This window comes from Monodelphis domestica, chromosome 5 (assembly GCF_027887165.1).
Source record: "Monodelphis domestica isolate mMonDom1 chromosome 5, mMonDom1.pri, whole genome shotgun sequence".
In the NCBI taxonomy this organism is placed as follows: domain Eukaryota; kingdom Metazoa; phylum Chordata; class Mammalia; order Didelphimorphia; family Didelphidae; genus Monodelphis; species Monodelphis domestica.
The window spans coordinates 117,938,531-117,963,172 of NC_077231.1; the positions used below are offsets into that span (position 1 = coordinate 117,938,531).

The following is a 24,642-nucleotide window of genomic DNA, read 5'->3' on the forward strand; positions in this document are numbered from 1 at the left end:
AGAGTTGCCACAGTTAAAGAAAAGACGCTGTTATCCTAGCTGGTGGCAGTGAGCAGTTCAGATGACCTGCCCAGTAGAGAATAATGTTTTGAACCTTTGTTCACTAGAGAAGGGCTCAAGGAGGTTCATAGCAGAGAGCAGGATGATGATATTACTAAGAGATAAATACTTTCCCTTTTAGACATCTATAGGTTTCTTTGGAACCATCTACATCTATTTCTAGACACTCTCATTTGGCATATTCAGAAGATGACTAGGATTTCCAGGTTATTAAGTCCTTACAAAGGTTCTAGGGTTTGTAAACCCTAATTTAAATGTATAGTCCCATCCCACCTTGAAATATAGAAGAGACTAGTGTGACAAGGTTCCTGCATCTAAATTTAGCAGACATAGTTGGGGGTTTATGAGGTTTAGATTTGCAGAATTTTTGTCATAGGGTTGAGGAAAATAGAGATGGACCCATGAAGAAGTATAGACTGCCAGAGGATTTATTTCCTGGACATAAGAGCTTTCCAGGCTCAATAGGTTTAACTGACCAAAAGTAAACATAGCTTTAACCTGAAGAGAAGTAGGATAGAAGAGAAAAGATAACAGCAACCACTAGGGGAAAGCACCAGTCAGAAATAGCCTATCAGCTGAGGGAGGCTTGCCTTGAGGTACCTTATCTCCTTTATCTTTTAGGGATAAGTGGTTCCTCCAGGCTTGAGGTGCTTGTGACCCTGTTTTGCCTGATCCCATTTCCCTTCTGCCCAGCTATTTAGGTGTACACTGACACAAAACTATCACCTTAGAGTTTGGACCATTTTCACAAAGATTGGGACAGAGATTGGGGCAAGGATGGGGAAGGACCTGAATTCACATGAGCCGATTTCAAATAAAAAACTCTTGTCAGGGACAGCTGGGTAGCTCAGTGGATTGAGAGCCAGGCCTAGAGATGGGAGGTCCTGGGTTCAAATCTGGCATCAGACACTTCCTAGCTGTGTGACCCTGGGCAAGTCACTTAACCCCCATTGTCCAGCCCTTACTGCTCTTCTGCCTTGGAACCAAAACACAGTATTGATTCCAAGATGAAAGGTAAGGGTTTAAAAAAACACAAAACTATTGTCAAGGTTCAAAAGAAAAAAGAAAAGAAATAGAGAGGAGTATTTCTCTGTGCTTTCTCCTCATATTGCTCAGTCTATTAGGTTTATCATAGATCTAGCCCAAAGCGAAATTTTAGAGTATAAAGTGTATTTCTTTGCTTCCCCTCATCCCATACTTCTCTTCTTTAAGATTCCTTCTTCCTCTTGTCAACTACTGCTATAATGTTTCAGGTTCTCAAGATAGCACTTTACCCAGGCTTGTTCCTCCCAGGAAGAACATGTTTCAGTCCTTTCTCAATGTCCTTCCTCTTACCAAAATTTCACTCTTCTGTTCCCCATTTTCTTAAAGTTGCTGCTTTTTAAGACTGATTAATTTGATAAAGCTTCATTTGTGTTAAAGAATGAATTACTGTGGGGCAGCTGGGTGGTTTGGTGGATTGAGGGCCAGGGGCAGAGACAAGAGGACCTGCAGTCAAATCTGGTCTCAGACACTTTCCAGCTGTGTGACCCTGGACAAGTCACTTAATCCCCATTGTCTATCCCTTATCACTCTTCTGCCTTGGAACCAATACACAGTTTATTCCAAGATGGAAGGTAAGGGTTTAAAAAAATGAATGAGTGACAGTGTGTTTAAAACTTGTCCTTCTTTATATAACAGGAACCTTCTGGAGAGAACACCCTAATTCAAAGGAATGAATCTAATGTAGATATTACATGCAGAGTTGAAGGATCCAATACTGGGTACAATGCTCCACTTAGGTATAAGAACTGTCTCCTCTGCGTAGGGCTTACTCTGTTTGACCATGTTGAATCTAGATTGATCATTGGTCCAGAGAGTTAATTGTTGGCATGCTGAGGAAGAGGTCTAGAGGAAGCCGAATTTCAATGATGCCCAAAGACCAAGTATAATAATGATAACAACTAGACTTTCTAAGGTGCTTTAAGTTTTGCTAATCACTTCATAAACGTAATTATCTTATTTTATCCTTACAACAAGATGCCATTGTTATCTATTTTACTGATGACGAAACTGACTGTCCAGGGCCACCCAGCTAGTCAGTGTTTGAGATCACACTTGAACTCAGGTCTTCCAGACTCTACACACTACACCTACTGGCCTCAAGCTTTAGACAAAGCTCCTGGATGTGCCCTACCGACACCTGGAAATTGTCATGGCGACTGCAAATATTGTATAGCAGATATTGTTGAACCCTGTTATTAAAAATAGATCATATTTATAGCATGCTTTTCAGTTTACAAAGCAAACCTTCCTCAAAACAACCTGTGTAAAGTAGTAAAAATGCAACTAATCCCCTCTGACTGTTGAAACTGAAGCTAAAGTGAGTGATTTGCCCACATTCACAAGGCTAACAAACAGCAGATCTGGGGCTGGAACCCCAAGCCAGGTCTTCTGGCTTGAAGCTAGCACTCTTTCCATTACACCAACTGCCCCAGTTGATGTTCAGTTTGTTTTAACATCCATTTGTATGCCCTATTAAAGCCCTTGAAATAAACGAATTTATACACTAAGATCCAGATTTGGGTAGCTCAGTGGTGCAGTGGATAGAGTGCCAGGAAAGTCAGGAAGACACTTTCCTGAATTCAAATCTGGTCTCAGACACTTTCTAGCTATGTGACCCTGGACAAGTCACTTAATCCTGTTTGCCTCAGTTTCCTCATCTGTAAAATGAGCTGGAAGAGGAAATGGCAAACTACTCCAGTATCTCTGCCAAATGAGATCACAGAGTATCAGACAGGACTAAAATGACTGAACAACAACAAAAGATCCTGATTGTGGGTGGATCTTAATCCCAATATTTTAAATGAGTATTTATTGGGCTGTACTTTGCCATCTATTCAATTTTAGCACAGGGGCAATTACTGTTCCTACTTCCCCAGAAATAAAATAATTGCAGCTTGAATTGATATGGTATTTAATATTGAGGAAATTAAGGCTCTGGGTGGTGATGTGGTTAGAGTTAGAATACGAACCCAGACCCTCTGACTCATCGAGCTAAAAGAGAAGGACCTGGAAACAGAATCATAAAATTTGGTTGAGCAGCTGTGGGGATGGCTTGTCTTGGCACATCATGTATTGAAGACATTGCTTTTGGACCTAGTCAGGGGGTCTCCGTGGTACAGTCAGGCTCTGGTCTGACTTGTTCCTTTTTTAATAGATATGGCCCTAAAGAAGTAATCGCTGTCTTGGGTCACCCTGGAATTGTCATAAGGAGTTTCCCAAAAGGGCCAGTCCTACATAGGTATGATGTTTTTTGGTTTTACTTTTTTTATTGTCTTCTTTTATTCCTGAATCCATAAATGATGGGGATGGGGAGATGGTATCAGAATCTAGATGAAATATGAGGCATATTTGGCATCTGCCAAAAATGTGAGAAAACATGCACTGGCTCTGATCATGTATACCTTTTGCTCCTTTCAGAAAGTAGTTCCTTACTGGACAAGAAAATTGCCATTACAAGGTGGTCACTGATGAAACTGAAAAAACTAACGGTAAGACTTTAATCATGCAAGAACTATAGTTGCACTGCCAGATACCCTGAACTCCCAGGACACTCCTGGCATCCTTGGAATTGGCCCAGGTGTCCAAAGAGCTCCCAAAGGAACCAACGCTACAGTTCCCAAGACCAAGGGAATGTTGAATGTCTGAAGATTCCCTCAGGAGCACTGTCACTCACTGCTTCTTTCGGGAATGCTTTGTGGATCTGGAGCTGGTGTGGCAAGATGAGGACTGCCTTGGACAGCAGCAGACTTTCCTAAGCTGTCTGTCCTTTATCATGACTCCAAAAACCTGTTGTGGTATTGGGATAGGTTTTGTTCATATATAAGAAATCATTTCTTCTGGCCAGCCCTAGCCACGGAACCTCACCATCTTCTTCCTGTGCCAGCACAAACATTCTTCTCCTGCCCTCCATTCTCCTTTGCACCCCTTGTTCTATGAACATTGATCGAATGGATATTACCATTGTAGTAAAGGGAAGGGAATGTGTATTTATATAGCACTTAAACATGTGCCAGCCAGGCACCGTGCAAGGCTCTTTTTACAAAGATTATCTCCAGGGCTTAGAGAAAAGACACATCATTCAATCTGGCCTGTGACTCCATTCGGAATCCAAATGGTTTCACCCTTCCTTGCCCATAGTTCTCCTATATGTGTTGTCTTCTTCTGTTAGAGAGCAAGATTTTATTTTATTTATTTTTTAAATCCGTACTTTCCATTTTGGAATCAATACTGTGTATTGGTTCTAAGGCAGAAGAGTGGTAAGGGCTAGGCAATGGGGGTCAAGTGACTTGCCCAGGGTCACACAGCTGAGAAGTATCTGAGGTTACATTTGAACCCAGAACCTCCCACATCTGGGCCTGGCTCTCAATCCACTGAGCCACTCAGCTGCCCCCTGAGAGCAAGATTTTAAAGGGCAGAGCAATCACTCTCTGTATTGGGATCTCTAGCACTTAGCCCTGTGCTTTGAACATTCATACTTTTTCATTCATTTGTTATAATGAAACAGATTCTAATTCTATTTGAGGATGAACTTCCAAATTATTATGAAAATACAGAAATGGATTTTGGCCAGCTTTGTGAGCTCCCCATCTTTAGAGACATTCCAGAAAAGACTAAATTATGATGTTGCGGAGGTATTGTATAAGTGCTTTGTGTATGAGATAGGAGGTTGAAATGGTAGCTTCTTCCAGATGCCCTCCAACTCTGAGACTCAATGATTCTATAATCTCTTTTATTTATCTAAGCCTATAGATAAATAGGAAATGCTAAAAATAAAAAAGGTGTGAGCCTCCAAATGTCACATGGTCTTTCATCCTATGGACATTGAACCCATAGTTTCTTTTCTTGTATTTTTTCTTTCATCAGACTATTATTGAACATCTTTTGTGTGTTCAAGGAGTGAGTTGTAGCAGAAGCTACTCATGACCTTGTTGGCAGATATTGTGGGCATATATAGTTAATTCAGTTTAATTAATTGAGTGTTCCTCCAGATGTATTTTTTCCTTCTAAAAATGAAATCCTTACTTTCTTTTCCAGTAACAACACTAAGATAGAAAGGCAAGGGCTAGGCAAATGGGGTTAAGTGACTTATCCAGGGTCATATAGATAGGAAATATCTGAGGCCAAATTTGAACTTAGGTCCTCCATAGTCCAGACCTGGATTTCTATCCATGGAGCCACCTTGCTAATCCGGTATGGTCTTAATTTACAGTCAATATGCATTTATTCAACAAAGATTTACCATCCTTACTCCACTCCACTAACCCCCCTACCAACTCACTCAGACTGTATACAAAGCACAGTGCTGGGAACTCAAGGTTTATTTTCACACTGGATTTTGTAACTTTTACTTTGTTGATATTGCCTTCCAAATGTTCTTCAAGCTCTTTCTAGAGCTAGATCTCAACCTACTTAGTGGAAACAGCAGATTTGCCAGCTCTGACCTTGCTCAAAAAATATCTATGGACTGTTTAATACTTTAATCAATGACTTGGATCTAGGCATAGAAAGCACGCTTATCAAATCTGCAGATAACACAGAATTGGCAGGGAGAGCTAACACATTAAGAGTAAAGATCCAAAAAAGACAGACCAAATGTAATATGAATTTAAAAGGGGTATGGAAAAAGCCTTACATTTAGAAGAGAAAAATCAGCCTGACAGATACAAGAATTAGGTGTGGCATGGTCAAACATTTGAAAAACGTGTGTATGGAAAAAGATATGGGAGTTATGATGTATAGAACTATTTATGCATATGTCATTTACCCCATTAGAACATAAGTTCCTTGAGAGCAGGGACTTGTTTTCCCTTTTTCTTTATTAACCAGCTTTTCATTACCAGTATAAGCATTGTAAATAGTTAGTTTGCTAACTACCAGATTGAGTGATTGAATAATGAACTGAAAGCTTAGTTTGAATTTATATTGTGATATGAATGTAATTTTGGGCTACATTAAGAGAAACAGCTTAGAGGAATTAGGAGATAATAGTCCTGCTATACTCTACCATGGTCATAGAATCTTAGATTTAGAGTTACTCTAAAGGGGATTTATTTTCAGGTTTGGATTGGACCAGGTAGCCTTTGACATCCCTTACAACTCTGAAATCCTCTGATTAGTTGAGAAGCTTTTAGAGTAAAGTTTAAGACAAACATTTGAGAGACACATTAGAGAAAAATAGAGAAGGATATTCATCTGGGGCAGCAAGGCAGCCCTTGAGCAAAATAATAAACTAGGCAAATTTGGTTTTCATTGCCCAAGTCTTCACATTCTATGTATTTTTAAAAATCTTTGATAGAGCCCATTTATTCTCATATTCAGGTCTTCAAATCTCCTTATTCTGTCCCCTTTACACACAAGAAAACATTTTTACAAGTATTTCATTTATACAAAGGATAAAACTTTGTCTAGACTCTAGAACTACCTGTATGCCCTTGGGCAAGTTGATGAGCTTTCCTAGGTCCTAGTTTCCTTGTTTATTAAGAAAAGGGGCTATATTGATGACATCAGAGGATTCTTTCTGTTCTGAACCTATGATATTATTCATCATTAAGCTTAGAGAATAATACTCTAGTGGTGAATTAGTGAGCAGATGAGTAGAATTTGTTTTGGTCTATGGTGGAAGAGGAGAGTGAGGCTTTATAGAAGAGATTCCTAATTTAGGATATATAAATATATTTAACTATTTGATAACTATTTCAATATAATTGGTTTCTTTCATAATTCTCCATATTTGGTTTTATGTATTTATTCCGAGGAGTCCAAAGACTCCTGCCAAGGGGGTTCATGGCATGAACAAAGCTAAGAACTTCTTCATGAGATGAAGGTCCTTTTAAGAAAAATAGAAACACGGCATCCTAGAACCTGATTTGGAGAAGAATCTTACATAACTTGACATCTGGTCCATTCCTTTCCTGTTTATATCATAGATTTATTTGCTTTGCTCAATATGCTCAGGATAAATCCAACATAAACCATACTTTCTATGGTCAGAGTCAGAAGAATCCATTTTTATCAATGGAGAAAAAAAATGGCTTTAGTCTCTCACAAAAGTGTGGGTCTGGCAATACCAACAACCAACCAACATTTATTAAGCACCTACTATGTGTTAGATTCTGGGCTTACAAAGACAAAAATGAAACAGTTTTTGTTATTAAGTAGTTTACATTCTGTAAAGGGAGGCAATATATTTGTAAAATTATATGTAAAATATACAGTATGCAAAATAATACTGTTAAAAATTTTAGGGGGCAGAAAGGAAGGTGATAGCAACTAGGGGAATCAGAATAGACTTCCTGTAAGAAGTGACACTTGAACTAAGCAGTTTAAGGAACTAAGGGGCTTAAGAGATCGGAGGAAGGAAAGTGTGTATTCCAGGCACAGTGGGCAACCAGCCTATATAAAAATGCAGAGAAAAGGGATGGAGTGCTCTAGATGAGGAACAGAAAAGTAAGAGGCCGATTGTCTGGACTTTGGCATGTGTAAAAAGGCTGGAAAGGTCAGTTAGAAGGGCTTGAAATGCCAGAGAAGTTTGTATTTGGTATAGGAGGGAACAGACAACCACTAGGGGTAGGTAGGGGGCAGAGAGGGAGAGAGAGTCTAAGAAAGGATGGTCAACAGTATGAAATGCTGCTGAGAAGTCAAGAAGGGTGTAGATTAAGAAAGAGGCATTGATTTAGCAATGAAGAGATTCATTGTGAACTTTGAAGAGGTCACTTTCAGTTGAAGGAGAAAGTTAAAAGACAGATGTAAAGGATTGGATATTGAGAACAGCTGAAAAAGAGAAAGATTCAAAACCCTTTTCTTTACCTCATTTAAACATAAAAATCTTTTAGTTGGACAATGGAAATATTAGCTTATTTGAAAGCATAACAATGGATTATTTAAAAAAAATAAACAACAGACCAAAATGCTGAATGGTATATTTAATATGTATTTCATATGTTTATACTTCTAATCTATTTAACTATAGAAACCAGATAAAATGCTCTCATTGACAATCTACTTAAACTACCTGGCTCTAAATGTGGAATTTTTTAATGGTTGCATAAATGTCCCAGAGAATCTCAAATTCACTATGTTTCTAATTGAGTTCATTATCTCCATCCTCCCCTTCAAACCCTTTTGTCTTCCAAACTTCACAATTTTTGTAGAAGGCACCATGGTACTCCCAGTCTTCCAAGTTTATAAATTCAGCAGTAATAATAATAACTAACATTTATAAAGAGCTTACTATGTACCAGGCACTGTGCCAAGTGCTTTACAATTCTTATTTCATTTGAACCTCTTAACAACCATGAGAGGCAAGTGCTATTATTAGTCCCATTTTACAGATGAGAAAATCGAGGCAGAAAGGTTAAGTGACTTCCCTGGGGTCATATATTTCCTGACTCAAGACCCAGTACTCTGTCCACTGTACTACCTAGCTGCCCCAATACCTCACTTTCCCTTGTTCAATCAGTTGTCAAATCTTTGTTTTTATCTCCATAAAATATTTTGCATCTAATGCCTACTCCCTACTAAAAAAAAAAAAAATCCATAACATTTTAATTCAGACTCTCATCACTTCTCAACTGTACTATTGGAATAACCTCCTGGATGGCCTTTCAGCCTCACTTCTCAGCACTCCAGCCTATCCTTACACTGTTGAGAAAGTTATTTTCCTTTAATACAGTCCTGATCTTGTCATTCTACTAAACAATCAATTTAATTAACTCCTTATCGACTTTAAGATTAAATATAAGTTTCTCTATTTAGCATCTAAAGCTTTTCACAATTTGGCTCAGTCCTATTTTTTCCAGCCTTGGGGGACATTTATCCCACTCCAACATTCTTTTCAGGCAAACTGATCTTTTTGTCCTTACTACAGGAGCCTCTATCTCTTGTCTTCAAGCCTTTGCATTGGCATTCCTTGCCTAGAGTGCTCAGCTTCCACATCTCTCATCTCTTGGAATCCCTCTCTTTGATGAAGATGTAGTTCAAGTATCACCTCCAAGAAGCCTTTCCTGATTTCCCCCAACTGCTATGCTTTTCCTTGACAAGTGCCTACTATTTAACTATTTTATATTTGTTTGGATTTATTCTGTGTGTGCATACATATATATGTAAATATTTATGTATTTATTGTCATCCTTATTTCAATGTAAATTACATGTCCATAGGGATTGTCTCATTCATTATATCTGTATTCCCAATACCTAGCAAGCTGCTGGGCACAGAATAGACAATTAATAAATGCTTTTTGACTGCTAAAAGAAAATTAGTGACTAGTCCAAGCTTTAATTTTTCCTAGACTTTCTTAGAACTTTGTTACCATGGTACCACATACAGTTCAACTCAGGCCAGAAGAACACTAAACAAAAGGAAGGAAAAGATGGCCAATTATTAGGTGATGGGGGCTATGTAGACAGCCACCCCCCCCTATATATGGGGTAATTAAAAAGGAAAATAAGGGAGCAGCTGGATGGTCCAGAGATGGGAGGTCCTGGGTTCAAATTTGACCCCAGACACTTCCTAGCTGTGTGACCCTGGGCAAGTCACTTAACCCCCATTGCCTAGCCCTTACCGCTCTTCTGCCTTGGAACCAATACACAGTATTGAGTCTAAGATGGAAGGTAAGGGTTAAAAAAAGGAACAAAATCCATTCTATATGCTGCTTTAGGCATTTTTTAGCAGATCAACCTGTTTTAAATCCTGTATTGAACAAATTGATTATATGTCATTTGAAATAACCTGGTGCTTACTAATTCTCCATTTCACTCTGTGCAAATGGTGAGCTCTACTAAGATTAATGTCTACAATAGATTCTTGTTGCAAAAATAGCCTCTCCACTTCTGAGAACCAAGTGGTTGCCTTAGTCATATTATCCTAATGTTTCACATTATTCTAATTTTCCTTTCGGAGTTGGCCTAAAGTAAAAGATCTCTTATTACTAAAAACCTAAGGATAATTGTGAGGCACAAGGCTGTCTCCTATCTGCCTAAAGACCTGACTGCTCTGTCCTCTGGGAACATCAGCACAGACTGAGTGATCAAAAGGCGGACCCTGGATTTACTGCAAACAAAATTAGGTTTTATCAATGTGATTTCTGCCCCCTCTCCCCCACACAAGTATACCTTCTAGGAGTCAGGGGAAAAGAATTCTTTGCTTTTCTATAGGAAGTGAGAGATCAGCTTTCCCACACAATCTCTGTCAAATCTGCTCTCAGCCTTCCTTAAATTGATCTTGAGCTTTGCATAAAATCTCAAGTCTAAAAGACTCTAACCAGGACCCAAGTAGGACTCAATTTCCAAATTTCCTAGAGGAGAAAAAACACACCGTGTTATCTAAGACAGATTCATCCTTTTGTTGCAGGGTACCTATTACCTACCTTACTCATGACCTCATCTCAGATGTCTTCTCCTTGGGTGTTCTCTGCCAGTAATCCCCCTTGAACAGGAGTCTCCAAACAGCCACAGATCACGGTAGAAGCTTTCGAGCACGTTCATGTCTATTCTCCGCCTTTGCCCTGGCTCAGTGCCTGCTTCCTGGTATAGAGACAAGATGACGTTTTGCAGGGTTGACTACTAAACTGTCCTCCCGCCCCCGTCCCTGTCCCCACTCTTCAACGCCCCTCCCATTTTCTTTCCAGGGCTCTGGAATGTGTCACATGGGAAATCGATCATGTGGCTTAGTGGAAGAATCTAATCATCTCTCTCCCTACCCCCTTCCTTTCAACAACAAAACAGTAGAAATATCCGAACTAGAGTGGTTGATCCTAGGCAAGAAACTCAGTATGAAAAGAGACGCCTTTACTAGCACACACATATACACACAAAACCACCATTCCTTGTCTGTTTTCCATCTCAGGTTTTCATCTGGGTTTTCCCCCAGATTTTCAAATTAGGGATGAAAATAGTACTTTCTCCCGCTAGTTCTATATCCCATCCTACTCTCTAATGACCATGAAGCCCATGTCTGGTCACTGAAAAGAGCAGTTCCTCTGACTTCAGAGCCGGCAAGTCCTTTCACTTGTCTCAACCCACTCAGACTTCATGAAGGGCAGCATCTTCAGCACCAAGGACAGCATTGTCCCAGAGGTGATTAAAGGGATTCATCCATTTCACCATTAGGTGAAATAAAGTGTACTTCAGTGCCCCGCTTGGAACCCCAAGTCAGGAGATGTATTTAGGATTCTCACTGCCCCTTCCATTAATTGAGTGATTATGCAGCACAATGGGCTTCGTTTCCCTTTGAACCAAGGGTCACTCCTCTCCCCTGCCCCCAGCCAACTCCCATTACCCCCTATCTTCCAGCATTTACACTGCTGAAATCATGTAAAAAAAATTGGAATGCTGGACCTGGATCTGTGTGTGTGTGTGTGTGTGTGTGTGTGTGTGTGTGTAGAGGCTTTATAGGGAAGGAATATCATAATAGGTATGGAATTACAGCCATGTTCTTGTAGACAGACCATATATATATATAGGTACAAGTGAACAGATGTGTTCTTGTGCATTTTTATAAGCCTTTATTCTCTTCCCCGAGGCCTCCCAGAGAGTAGGATTTACAAAGTAGGAAGGAAGCCTCTAGCTGTGTATTTAGCAACCATCCAGCTCAGCTGATGTCCCAGTTGCCATGGTGTTGTGTAACTGCTGAAGAGGATGATTTCTTTCAATGATGGTCACCATGGGACCCCAGCAACTGAAGAAAGGCAGAGAGAAAAGGATTGAATGGGTGAAGGGGACTTTCAATTAACATTCTTAAAGCCAAATTTACCTAATGGGCCCTTTCACTACTGGATTGTTACTAACCCAATACCCTGAAAAGATTGCAGAATTAATATGGAGACTGCAAACTTAACTCACCCCATCCCCCATCACTTCTATCCTAGAGAGGCTATTTAAGTGCAAATGGATGAAAACTCTAGCTTCACAAAATAACCAGGGGAAACAAGAGAAATAGATTCTTATTCAGAATGGAATATCTAAATATCTTAAACTTTGCATCTGATCTGTAAGAACTGAATGACAATCATCTTATTTTCTTTAATAAACATGGAAAATGCCTTTAAAATGTAGGCAGCAGGAGGTGCTAGCATTTTTTAAAGAATTGAGTTAAAATTAACTATAAAAAAATTTGAGAAAGGTACTATTTCATTGTCAAAAATCAGGGGCAAGGAATAGTCATTCCCCATAAGACTGGAGCCTGACTGACCTCTAATCACCTGTAAGATAATTATAAGCATACACATTTGGGGGAAATTTGCAGTTTGTAAAAATTTACCTAAAGGAGTATGTTCTTTTCATATATTATTTTTTAAAATGACACTTGACTCAGGGTAAATAACTTCATTCAATAGAGCATTACCAAAAAAACTTAGAAAAATCAATTTTTAAAACAGAGAATCAAAGGTTATCTAGTCCAGTATCTAATCAAATCATGAATCTCAACTACAACTCAAGACTAAGTTATTTTACAACTCCTTAAAGACCTTTGATGTCTCTAAGTTGGCCCTTTCCATTTTTTTTAAGCCCTTTCCATTTTAAGCTAACAGTTAGGAAGTTTTTCCTTGTGTTAAGGCAAAATCTGCATCCTTAACATAAACAGTATAACTTCTCAGTGTCATAACAGAATTGAATATACAGAAATGCTTCAACACTTTTCATATACACTTAAGAGACAGCCAATGTGGAAATCTTGTTGAAAATGTATTATCCTATTGACATGGGCACTGTACCCCCCAGAAACCCAGGCCAACTATTATCAGGGAAAACTCCTTTGCCCTTGCATCCTTGTGACTCTTAACCTAGAAACACCCAATGACCCCACCCAGGGTCCTGAGATGTTTACCCTCTTTTGTCCTCTAGATTTAAGGTGGACAAAGAAATGAATCTCTATGCCTCCAGGCAGATGACCACCCCACCAAATGCCTGAGGGACTAACATTCTGGTCATGTCCACACCTGGACAGAGCATCTGAAGAGTATATAAATCCCAGAACTGATGTTGTCTGGGGGACAGCCTCTCCATCCATGCTGTCCTCATGGAGGAACAGCCTTTCCTTTCATGCTGTCCTCCCAAGGAACTGCCCCCAACCTTGCTGTTCTACCTTGCTATCCTCCTGGCCACTCTCAACATTACTTCCTAAATTAATAAATCTCTTTTTGTTTTTAAGCTAAGTCTGGAGTCATTGCATGCTTGCAAAAGGTATCCTTTCCGAACCCCAAAGGGTATCCTTCCACACCCATAACACTATCTCCTATTTCCAATCTTAAGCTTGCTTTTGCCCAAATATATCTTATTTTCCTAAGAAAATGAACCAGACAGAATGAATAAATCATATTGTAAAGTTGGTCTCTTTTTAGTTTGAGTCTCAGATCCTTTAAAAAATTCTCAGAGATCATTATTCGATTACAAATTAATATACTTCACAATTTACAGATGAGAAGGCAGCTGGGTAGCTTGGTGGATAGAAAGCCAGACCTGGAGATAAAAAGTCTTGTGTTCAAGTTTGATCTCAGACATTTCTTAGCTGTGGGACCTTGGGCAAGCCACTTAACCCCAATTGCCTAGCCGTTACTGGTCTTCTACCTTAGAATTCCGACTTAGAATTGATTCTAAGATAGCAGGTAAGGTATTTTTTTAAAGCCAGTGGGAAAAGTGATAGCACTGAGAGAACGTATGCAGCTAGAGAAAAGTATGATTAGAAATGTATATTAAATATATCTTTTAGAAAATGCCAGTATGAGGGATCGGGAAGGAGCTCAATAAGGACAGTCATTGATAACAGCACCTGCAATGAGCTCCCATTTTGTGACTCTTTACAGTAAGCCCTCAGGACACCTTTTTAAGGTATTCAAAATAATTTTCTGACTGGTATAATTTTATCTGAAACTCAGAGAATGGGATTTTTGCTCTCAAAATTATCTGGACATATTAATTATGTTGTCATCCATTACTAGATTTTTTAGGTTCATGGAAGTACATAAAAAACCAAGTGAGCCCCCAGACAGCTGATAACTGTCTTCCATAGCTATGACAAATATAGGAATTAGAGGTATAGGTAATGGAGCTCTGGCCCACAGCCCAAATCCAGCCTGATGCATATTTTTGCAGGTCCTATGAGCTAAGAATGGCTTTGTATTTGTAAATAAAGTTTGAATGCATTTTAAAATGTAAAAACCATTCTTAGGTCATTGAACCTCCAAAAATAGAAGCAGTTGGATTTCACCCATAGACCACATTTGGACAAAATGAACACTTCTTTGGGAACAGAAATTGAAGAAGTTGGGTACAGTGAAGTTGCTTTGCTGGACTAATTTAGTTTGGAATTGGCAAACTGAATTCAGAACAAATTCAATAATGCAAATATTATGGGGGACTGGACAATGAAAGCTCAGTCTTTAGAGCAAGCACATTATATTCTACCTGCTGGTAATTTGAATGGAGGGTTTGAATGGTGAGGCTACTTCCAGAAATGTGTGATAACCCTGATTATGTATTCTGTGACTTGTAATGAAAAGCCTTTTAATTGGCTTCTAAGCTAGACCTGTGAGTCAATACAAGAGGCTTAATTGGAGGAATTAACTTTTCTACTATTCTCCCTTCTCCCCTCCCTTCCCCTTCTCTACTTTCTATTGAGAAGGAAGAAATGGTGAAATCTTCTAGGTGGTAGAGTTCCTCCTGCATCTGGTCAGTCACTATGTAACTTTGGACACATGGTGTTTTTGTTTCTTTTGTCTCTAATGTGCTCATTCTTCCCTGATTGGAGGTAAATGAGTATTATTTATAGAAATGATCTTTTGAGTTTCAAAAAATGCGAAGTTACTGGTAGTCCACTGCTGGAAGTTCACAACAGCCATAGTTGTAGCAAGCAAGTTTGGTGAAGAACAAGCCACTTGCTTTTCTAGTTTAGCTCTCAATGGGATAGTGAACATGAACATTTCTTAAGTGACTATTGCATGCAAAGCACTATTCTAGATACGGGGGATACAAAGCCAAAAACAGATAGTCTCTGCCCTCTAGTACTTTCCATTCCATTCAGGAATAACTATGGGGTCAAAGGAGCAGGATTAGGGAAGGCTTCCAGAAAAGTGGAGGTGACATCTGAATTGATCCTTTTAGAAGACAAGTATTCTGAAAGGCAGAGATGAGGGATAAATGCATTCTAGGCATGGGGAATATCTTGGATGAATACATAGACACAGGAAATAGAATGTTAAATTTTGGGATCATCTAGTAGGACAGTTCAGCTGGAACAGAATTTTTTTCCTTTGTTTTATGTTTTCAGCTGCATTTATATTCCAATGGTTCTTTCTCTAGAAGTGGATAGCATTCTTTTTCATAAGTCCCTCAGAGTTGCCCTGGATCATTGTATTGCAAAGTCTATCAGTAGCAAAATCTATCAGATTTGATCATTCCACAATATTGCTGTTACTGTGTATAATGTTCTCCTGGTTCTGCTTATTTCACTCTGCATCAATTCATGTAGGTCTTTCCAGTTTTTTCTGAAATCATCCTGTTCATCATTCCTTATAGCACAATAATATTCCATCACCATCATAAGCCACAATTTTGGAACAGAAAATTTTATGCAGAAAAGTGGTATCAATCTAGCTGGAAAAAAAGCAATTAGGGGGCAGATTGTGGAGTGCATTAAATGCCAGACTATTTGCATTTTATCCTATGGATAAAGGAGAGCCACTGAAGATTTTTGAGCTGGGGAAAACACATGGTACAATTTGTACCTCAGGAAGATTATTTTGGCAATTATGTGGAGAATGGATTGCATGGAGAAGACTGAAAACATTCTAATTAAGAGGCTTTTATAATTGTTCAGAAAAAAGGCAGGGAGGGCTTGAACTAAGATGGGGCTTATATGATTACAGAGAAAGAAATTGTGAGAACGATTCTGTAGAGATACAATTACTAAGACTTGGCAACTAATTGCTAGATATAGGGGATAACAAAAAGAGGATTAAATCAAGGATCACTGGGATTATGAAGCTGGTTAATTGGTAAAATGGGAGTGGTTAGTAGGACATAGTAGTTTTCTTGTTTATACTGGCTTATTATTTGATTTTATTGATTAACTTAATGCAGAGTCCAGGTAAGTTTCATTCAGAATAAATGAGGAAACTGAGTCCAGGAAAAAGAAGGCTTTCTTTTTACCTCCAAAGGACACATAGTGGCACTCAAGCCCAGAGTTTAGGTCTTTTGTCTCTCATTCAGTACTACGCATAGTATGCTATTAGATTAGGTCACCCACCAAAAATCTTTCCTGTGCCAGGAAAAGATGGATAATATGATAATGATGATGATGATGATAATGATAATGATGATGATGATGATGATGATGGTGATGATGTTGAACATGATTTTGATCATGATGATATTGATGATGGTACTGAAGATTTTATTGTTGATGATGATGATGATTGGATTTGGAGTTGGAGGTTTTCCTTCCATTTGAACCTTTCTGACTCTTCCCACTGTAATGATGAAAATTTTCTTGGAAATTGTCTCCAAATTCTTTCCTTCCATTGTATTGGTCTTCTCCCTGCCCCCCTCATGTGCTTCTTTATGAAATATAAAATTATCCCATTTTATTTCTTTCCCCATTTCTCTTAGTATTATCTTCTTTTTTACCCCTAGTTTATATATATACATATATATATGTACATATACATAATTTTTTTTTACATTTCATCCTATATAGTTTGTCACTGTTCTATGTATACTTCTTCTAGGTACCCTGATGATAATAACAATTTTTAAGAGTTACCAATATCATCTTTTCTTATAGGAGTACAAATCATTTGAACTTATTGGATTCCTTAAAAAAGTTTTTTTTTTCCCTTTCTTAATTACCTTTTGGTGATTCTCTTGAGTTCTGTGTTTGGGCATCAAAATTTCTACTTAAGTCAGGTCTTTTCTTTATGAATGCTTGGAAGTCTTCTCTTTTATTAAATGGCCATACTTTCCCCTGCAAGAATATAGTTAATTTTGTTGGGTGGTTGATTCTTGGTTATAGACCCAGTTCCCTTGCTTTCCAGAATATCATATTCCATGCCTTCCAGTGTTTCCAGTGCAGCCAGGTCCTGTGTTAGCCTACTTGTGGTTCCATGATATCTGAATGGTTTCTTCTTAGCAGGTTGTAGTATCTTTTTCTTGGTCTGGTAGTTCTTGAATTTGGCTATAACATTCCTGGGCAAATGTCAACATTCCTGGCATTAAATGCAGGAGGTGATCTATGGATTGTTTCAATCTCCACTTTTGCCTCTTGTTTAAGAATGTTGGGGCAGTTTTCTTGGATAATTTCCTGTATAATGATGTCCAGGCTTTTTCTTCTGTCATATTTTTTTTGGGTAATCCAATAATTCTTAAGTTGTCTCTTCTGGATCTATTTTCCAAGTCTGTAGTTTTAGCAATGAGGTGTTTCTTCCTCAATTTTTTCATTCTTTTGATTTTGTTTTATAGACTCTTGCTGCCTTGTGAAGTCATTTGCTTTTGGTTGTGGATTCTAATTTTTAAAGACTGAATTTCATCCCTGGATTTTAGGTCATCCTTCTCCTTCTGATTTGTTTTTCTTTGTAGGTCATCTTTTACTTTCTTTGCCTTGTTTTCAATCTGGACAATTCTGGCTTTCAAGACACTATTTTCTTGTTTTAGTTCATGTGCCTCTGTTTCCAGATGACTTGTTTTGCTTTTTAAATTCTTTTTATCAATTGTCTTCAGCCTCTCTTAATTGTTTTTTGAATTCTTCCAAAGCCTGAGTCCAATTCCCTGGAGTTTCTGAGTTTTTTGCTTGGTGTTCCTTAAGTCCTCCTCTGTTCCATTTGCTCTTGGTTCATTACCAGGAAAGAAGCTGTCAATTATAATTTCTTTTTTCTTTTTATGTTTTTTTAATATTTTTTTTATATTTTTTCCTCCCCCATCATTGGCTATCATCTTACTCCTCTGTTTATTTGGGATCTGTGAGTTTGGGCTATTCTGTCCTAAAGGACCTTCTTCTCTGCTCTGCCAATTGGCTAGATTAGGCTGATGGAGTATTAATGAACCCTGAGGTCAGATCATCTCCAGCTGGCAGCAGAAGCTGAAGGTGTAGGTGAAGGTGTGGAGGCTGAAGGGAGCTGGGCTTCCTGCCCTGTTATCAAGGTATTCTGTGGCAGTTGCAGCCTTCACCCTGGGATCCAAGTCAGCAGGATTCAGGCCAGTTGGTGGGGAAGGGTATTGAAGATTGAGTTTCCCTGCCCCCTGAAGGCTTCTTTTCTGCCCTATTGATAGACTAAATTAAGTTGGGGTGGGGCTGAGCAGCAGAGCTGAATGTGCCCTGAGGCCAAAACCTTGAGAAGTAGAGGCCCAAGATGGGGAGTGGTGGCTGTGATTAGGTTGCTTTCCCTCCACAACTCTCTTCCATCTGCCTCCCTGCTGGCTGTAGTAAGTGGCACAGCTATGGCAGCAAGGCACTCCCTCTGGGCTGGAGCCCTTGCCTGGAGATTCCAGTTACAGCTGGAGACTCAGCACAGTAGGTGGAGGAGGGGTCCTGGGACCTTCCTTCTTCCTTTTCCTTAAACATGAGAATTCAGCCTTCTCTGTGTACCTTTTAAGTTGAATGGAGCAGGAGAGTCCCCTGACTCTGTCCTGTTAGATTTGGTTTTCTGTGCCCTGGAAACACTTTGTTTTTGATAGGTGTGGAAGGGTTTTCACAGAGGTCTGGACTTTTGCTGCTTTGGCCATCTTGACTATGTCCCTCATAGTAGCTTTTTAATAAACAAATGCTTCTTGATTGATGCCTTCAATAGAAATAGGTTTGTAGAAGGGACAGGCTTGTGGATAGATAATGAGTTACTTTGTGGACTTTATTTTGAAAGTCCTATAAAACATTTAGGAAGACTTATCTTGTAGTCATTTGATAAGTGACTAGAGATTAGGAGAGATATTGGGAATGGGAATATATACAGATTGATACATCATTTGACTGAAGATGATACTTAAACCCTATGGAGATGACAAAATATCTAAGAAAGGGAATATACAGAGAGAAAAGAAGAATATTCAAAACAGAACCTAAGAAACACTCACAATTAGGGGGAAGTTGAGAGGAACAATTAGATAAGTAGAAGAACCAGTACAGAGTGTCTAGGAGGAGAAGGTAGATCAGTATTCAAGGCTACTGAGAAAGCAAGGAGGAGAATGTCTAGTAAATATCTAGATGGAGGCATGTAAGAGATCACTGGCAATCCTGGAAAGAGTAGTTTTTAGTTAAACTGTAGGAAAAGAAACCAGATTGTAAAGGACTGAGAAGTGAGTGAATGGCACAGAAGGAAATGTAGATTATTCTTTTAGGAGTTTGACAGTAAAAGAGAGAAAAGATATAACAGTATAATTTTCATATTAATTCAATTTACTACATAAGGCAGAGTTCTGGGATACAGTGTGGATTCAAGTCTGGCCTCAGAAACTTACTAGTTCTGTGACCCTGACCAAGTCACTTAACCCTGTTTGCTTTCAGTTCCTCAACTATAAAATGAGCTGGAAAAGGAAACTGGCAAATCACTCCAGTATCTTTGCCAAGAAAACATCAAACCAGATCATGAAGAGTTGGACACAACTGAAATGATTGAATGAGAACAAATCAAGTCCCTACAGTGTGCTAGGTGCTGCACTCAATGGTCCCTGCATTCAAGAATTTACATTCTATTCGGAAAAAACAACAGAAGTTCCCAGGACCAAAGATTTAGAACAAGAAGGGGCATTAGAGGCCACTGAGTTCAGCTTCCTCATTTTACATATGAAGAAACTGGCCTATAAAGCATAAATAACTAGCAGAAGGTTACCAAGGTAGCAAGCAGCAGACCTGAGACCTGAGCCCATATGCTCTAAATCTGAATCCACTGGCCTTTCCCTTTCACCAACATTCCTTCTACATTTACAGAAAATTGGGGTAGATAATAGTTTAATATCTACTTTGTATATCTTCCTGGGAGGAAGAACACTAGAAGGTTACAGAGAAGTTTCCTACAGGAGATGCCACTTGAGCCGAGCTTTGAAGAAAGTGGATTCTTCAAGGTAAAAGTAGATGTAACTGCAAGTATGATTTTTAGAAAGAGTTGGAGCCAGTTATTAAACTGTGTTGAATATATCAATTATAGTAATGTATTGTTAACCATAGTTTTAGAAAGGATAAAGTTTGGTGTATAGTAGAACAACTAATTGGATTAAGAGCTTCTGTCGGAGGAATAAAAACTTCAGGTGTGTGTCGTTATCTAGGGAAGCTGAAACTCATGCAGTAGGAAAGGAGCTGTACTCATTTGGAATGGAGAGGGCACAGCTGAGCTGATGAGATCATTAGAAAACAACCCTGGCATGTCCAGGTGGTGTTTGATCTTGTGAAGATTTGGACTCACTTGACAGGCCCCCGGAGTATTATGGCCAAGGTAGGTTACTTTGACCTTATACTAGAACTTATTACTTCTTATCAAATGTGATCAAAACTAGTTACCAAATGTTATAACATGTTTTAACACACTCTGGATGGATATTTTGTCTTCTTAATCACATATGCTTAGTAACTGCCACAAACCTATAAAACACAGGGGTCTTTGCCACAACTGGGCATGGTGAGACTCCAGTTTTAATTTCCACAGTTAAAGTCTGGATCTTCAGCTCAGAATGATGGCCCAGAAATTTCTTTCCTTCTTACATAGGCAAAGAGGAGGGAGTAAGTACATTCCAGCCAGAGGAGAAAGTATTCATGGGAGCACACACAAAAAGAAATGGAATGTTGGATCTGAGGAACCATAGGTTTGGCTCTGATGTAGGGTGTAGAGTTCAGTACCTAATGTCACTGTACTAGGCTTACTTAACTTGGCAGGCAGATTTCTATTTTGCTTTAGTTTTCTTAAGGGCCACTTGAAAATCACTTTGTGGTTTTGATATCGTGATTTCAATTTGCTCACTGATGGCAATACTTCACTCTGTAACTTAAGGAAAATTTCTTTCAGATCATGTACAAATTGGAGGGCATCCTTTACTTTTAGAAATGCTTTGGGAACTTCCTGAGGAGTTGTTATAGTCTGTTCTGTAGAAATGATTTCTTTTACATTGAAAATGGCATTTACCATTTAAAATACTCCATTATTAGTTGTGAATTTGGGGTTCCAAGATGCACTAAGTTAAAGGAAGGGATGTTGCAGGAGTTGGCATCTCCCAGAAGGAGACAATGCAAGGAAATCTGGTCAAGTGCTAAAGGGGTAGGGAACTAAGTGGCACAGTAGATAGAGTGCCAGGCCTGGCATTGAGAGAACTGGAGTTCAAATCTGCCCTCAGAAACTTTCTCACTGTGTGACCCTGGGCAAGTCACTTAACCCCAATTACCTAGTCTTTGCCATTCTTCTGTCTTAGAATTGATACTAAGACAGAATGTAAAGGTTAAAAAAAAAAGAGTAGTATAGTAGTAGAGGCTAGGATAACAGGCTAAAGCTAGTGCTGACTTCTATGAGGCCACTGCAGGGACCAAAAGAAACAGGATGTAATGTGGGTAACAATGTACAAACAACTGTGTACAAGCTCGTTATATGCAGGATAAACAGTCACTTAACTGGGGACCTACCATTTTCAGCTTTGGTCCCTGCCAAGGGAGGTTAGGGTAGAGAGTGAGTCTGAGATCCTTGATGGTGGCTTCCCTAAAATAGTTCCTGCCAAACTTTTCCTCCCAGCCCATTTGTGTGACCCTTCTAACAGCTTCCACAGCTTCTCACTGGGGGTGGTGGTCACCTAACCTTGGTCTGCCTCAGTTTCCCCTGTATAAAATTGGGGAAATGTTGTTGTCTACCTCCAAGGGTTATTGTGAGGATTAAATGAGATAATATTTGTAAAATATTTGGTGAACCTTAAAGCACTATGTAAGTTTTGGATTAGAGAGCTTATTTCTTTTTCTATTTGAATTTCTTTATAAGGTCTTTGCAGGGTCTTTTTCATATATTATCTATGGTTTGTGTGGGAGAGCTGGGCTCCTATATGATCTTTCATGTTGTAATCTTTTTTTAAGCCCATACTTTCTGTTTTAGTATCGGTTCTAAGACAAAAGAGTGGTGAAGGCTAGGCAAATGGGATCAAGTGACTTGGTCAGCGTCACACACCTCGGAAGCATCTGAGGTCAGATTTGAACCCAGCATGTCCCATCTGTAGATCTGGCTCTCAGTCCACTGAGCTACCCACGTTGCAATCTTGACTGAAAGTCATCAAGATTCTTTTCTGTGTTGTTCAGTTGTTTTCATTGAGGGCAATGGCCAGTTAACTTATAATTCCAATAGATGAATTGATGGATTTTTTTTTCATTGTTTTTAGGCAGTAGAGGGAATGCTAGAACTGGAGATAGGAAGACCTGAGCCTCAACTGTTGGCATGTCCCAGTTGTGTGACCCTGGACAAGTCACCTAACCTTGGTCTGCCTCAGTTTCCCCTGTATAAAATTGGGGAAATGTTGTTGTCTACCTCCAAGGGTTATTGTGAGGATTAAATGAGATAATATTTGTAAAGTATTTGGTGAACCTTAAAGCACTATGTAAATACAATCTATTAAGATTGTCAGAAAACTTAATTTGTTCCTAACGTCTGCTGGCACTGCCTATACACAGCTATAAAGTATTATGGGGATGTCATGAGGATCCAAAGCAATGGACTGGTTTAAAATTATGAATGAAACGACCGGTGAAATGTCATCGTGTTGACCTTCTGCTGCCCTCTTGTGTGCGGTTTGTACTGTCACAGGTGCTGTGGGAGTCCTTTTATACACTCTGCTAAGCCTTATACAGTCAGTCTTATTACTGAAGCTCTCCTGTCCTCCAGCGGCCACAAATGGTCTAGCAAATCTGAGTTTCTGTTCCATTAGCGACGTGAAGCACAACCATCATGGTTTTTAGGTCAGAAATGTGATTTGTGAGCAAAAAGAAATGGAGGGGGAAAATGAACTTAATCCAAACTTCAATCAAGCTGAGTTCTCCCAACCTCAACAGAATCAGAATTTGCTAAAAGAAAGACTTAGAAAGGGGATAGCTAGGTGGTTCAGTGAAATGAGCTAGGCCCAGAAATGGGAGATCCTGGGTTCAAATCTGAACTCAGACACTTCCTAGCTGTGTGAACCTGGGCAAGTCACTTAATCCCCACTGCCTAGCCCTTACCACTCTTCTGTCTTTGAACCAATACACGATATTGATTCTAAGATGAAAGGTGAGGGTTGGAAGGAAGGAAGGAAGGAAGACCTAGAAGGAATAAAGGTAAGAGACCTTCTCAAAGGTATCCTGTTATATACATATGGAAAGAATACTGGATTTGGAGTTGGAGGATATGGGTTTGAATCCTGGTTCTGTGTAACCTTTGGTAAATTAGCTATTCAGGTTTCAATTTCCTAATACATTAAATGAAGGGGTTGGACTAGATTTTCCCTAAAGTTTTATTCAGCTAATAATTAAAATCATGTCAATGAATAGATATTAATTGAACGGTTATGTTATATTTTTTAAGCAAAACAATCTAGTAGGAAGGGAACATAAGTCCCAGACAGAATCTCAGAATCCATATGTAAATGTCCAGAATTTACACTATGTATATGGACACACATATAAAAATATCTTTGTACTGACTCTGAAAAAGTGGATCGATTGCTAGACCTAGTATGAGAAAGTTTGAATCTTGCCTAAGATACTTGGTGACTTTTGGCAAGTTAATTAACTTCTCAGTGCTCTATGAAACTCCAGCCCATTTGGTAGAGATTTTTCTCATGAAGGGAGTTCTCTATAGCCATTTTGTCCCAGGACCAGTCTATCTGTCAGTCTATTGATCAGCAGAGCTATGAAATCATTTCTGTGTAATCAGTATAGGCAACCATTTTTTGGAGAAAGTAAAAGGGAAGGAGGGAATGGAATGGAAATTTCATTGGGGTGGGGAATTGCCAGAGAAAACTTGACCAAAGTTAGCTTAATGTTCCTCTTTCTCTTTCAAATATTTATCCATTGCTTTATTCAATGTTTGAGAAGCACCTCCCACTTGCCAAATATAGAGTGAAATAAAATCTGTATAAGCCTCATCTCTTCACAGAGGTTAGGGACTCAAAGGTAATGGGACACAAATGTGGATAAGCTGGAATATATGATATTACATAATGAATGAATTAGGGAAAAGTTTGTGGAGTTCATGGGGTAGAAAGTTGGCACCAACAGAGGGGATCAGGGAAAGTTTCATGGAAGAGGTGAGGTGACAAAAAACTGGAGAGGGATTTGATTGACAGAGAGGAGGAAGAACATTACAAGAATAGTGTGAACCAAAGGAGTGGGAAGGGAAGTGGCAAAAGGAGAAGAGGGGAAGAAAAAGAAGAAGAGAACAGAGAAGGTTAAGAAAGATAGAGTTTAGTAAAGGAGGGGGAGGATTTTAGGATGAGAGTGTAATGGAGCAGAGCATGAGGAACACCTGGCCAATATGGCTCCCTGAAGATGAAGCTGATCACCAGTTTCTACATATCTCAACCAGCAACATCTTGAAGTTTGTATTCGATCTACTAATGA

General features: G+C 39.1%; 1 protein-coding gene across 5 annotated transcripts in view; it reads right to left on the reverse strand.

Moving 5' to 3' along the window:
- GPR19 (G protein-coupled receptor 19) overlaps window positions 1-24,642 on the reverse strand; it is a 65,105-nt gene that overhangs the window by 20,561 nt on the left and 19,902 nt on the right. For 3 of the 5 annotated variants that reach the window (XM_056799164.1, XM_056799163.1, XM_056799160.1), the window contains exon 2: window positions 10,472-10,628. The gene's annotated coding sequence lies outside the window, so the exon portion shown is untranslated. Of the gene's footprint in view, window positions 1-10,471; window positions 10,629-11,648; window positions 13,672-24,642 lie in introns of those variants that run through there. The other 2 variants (XM_056799162.1, XM_056799161.1) reach the window with 2 other exon arrangements.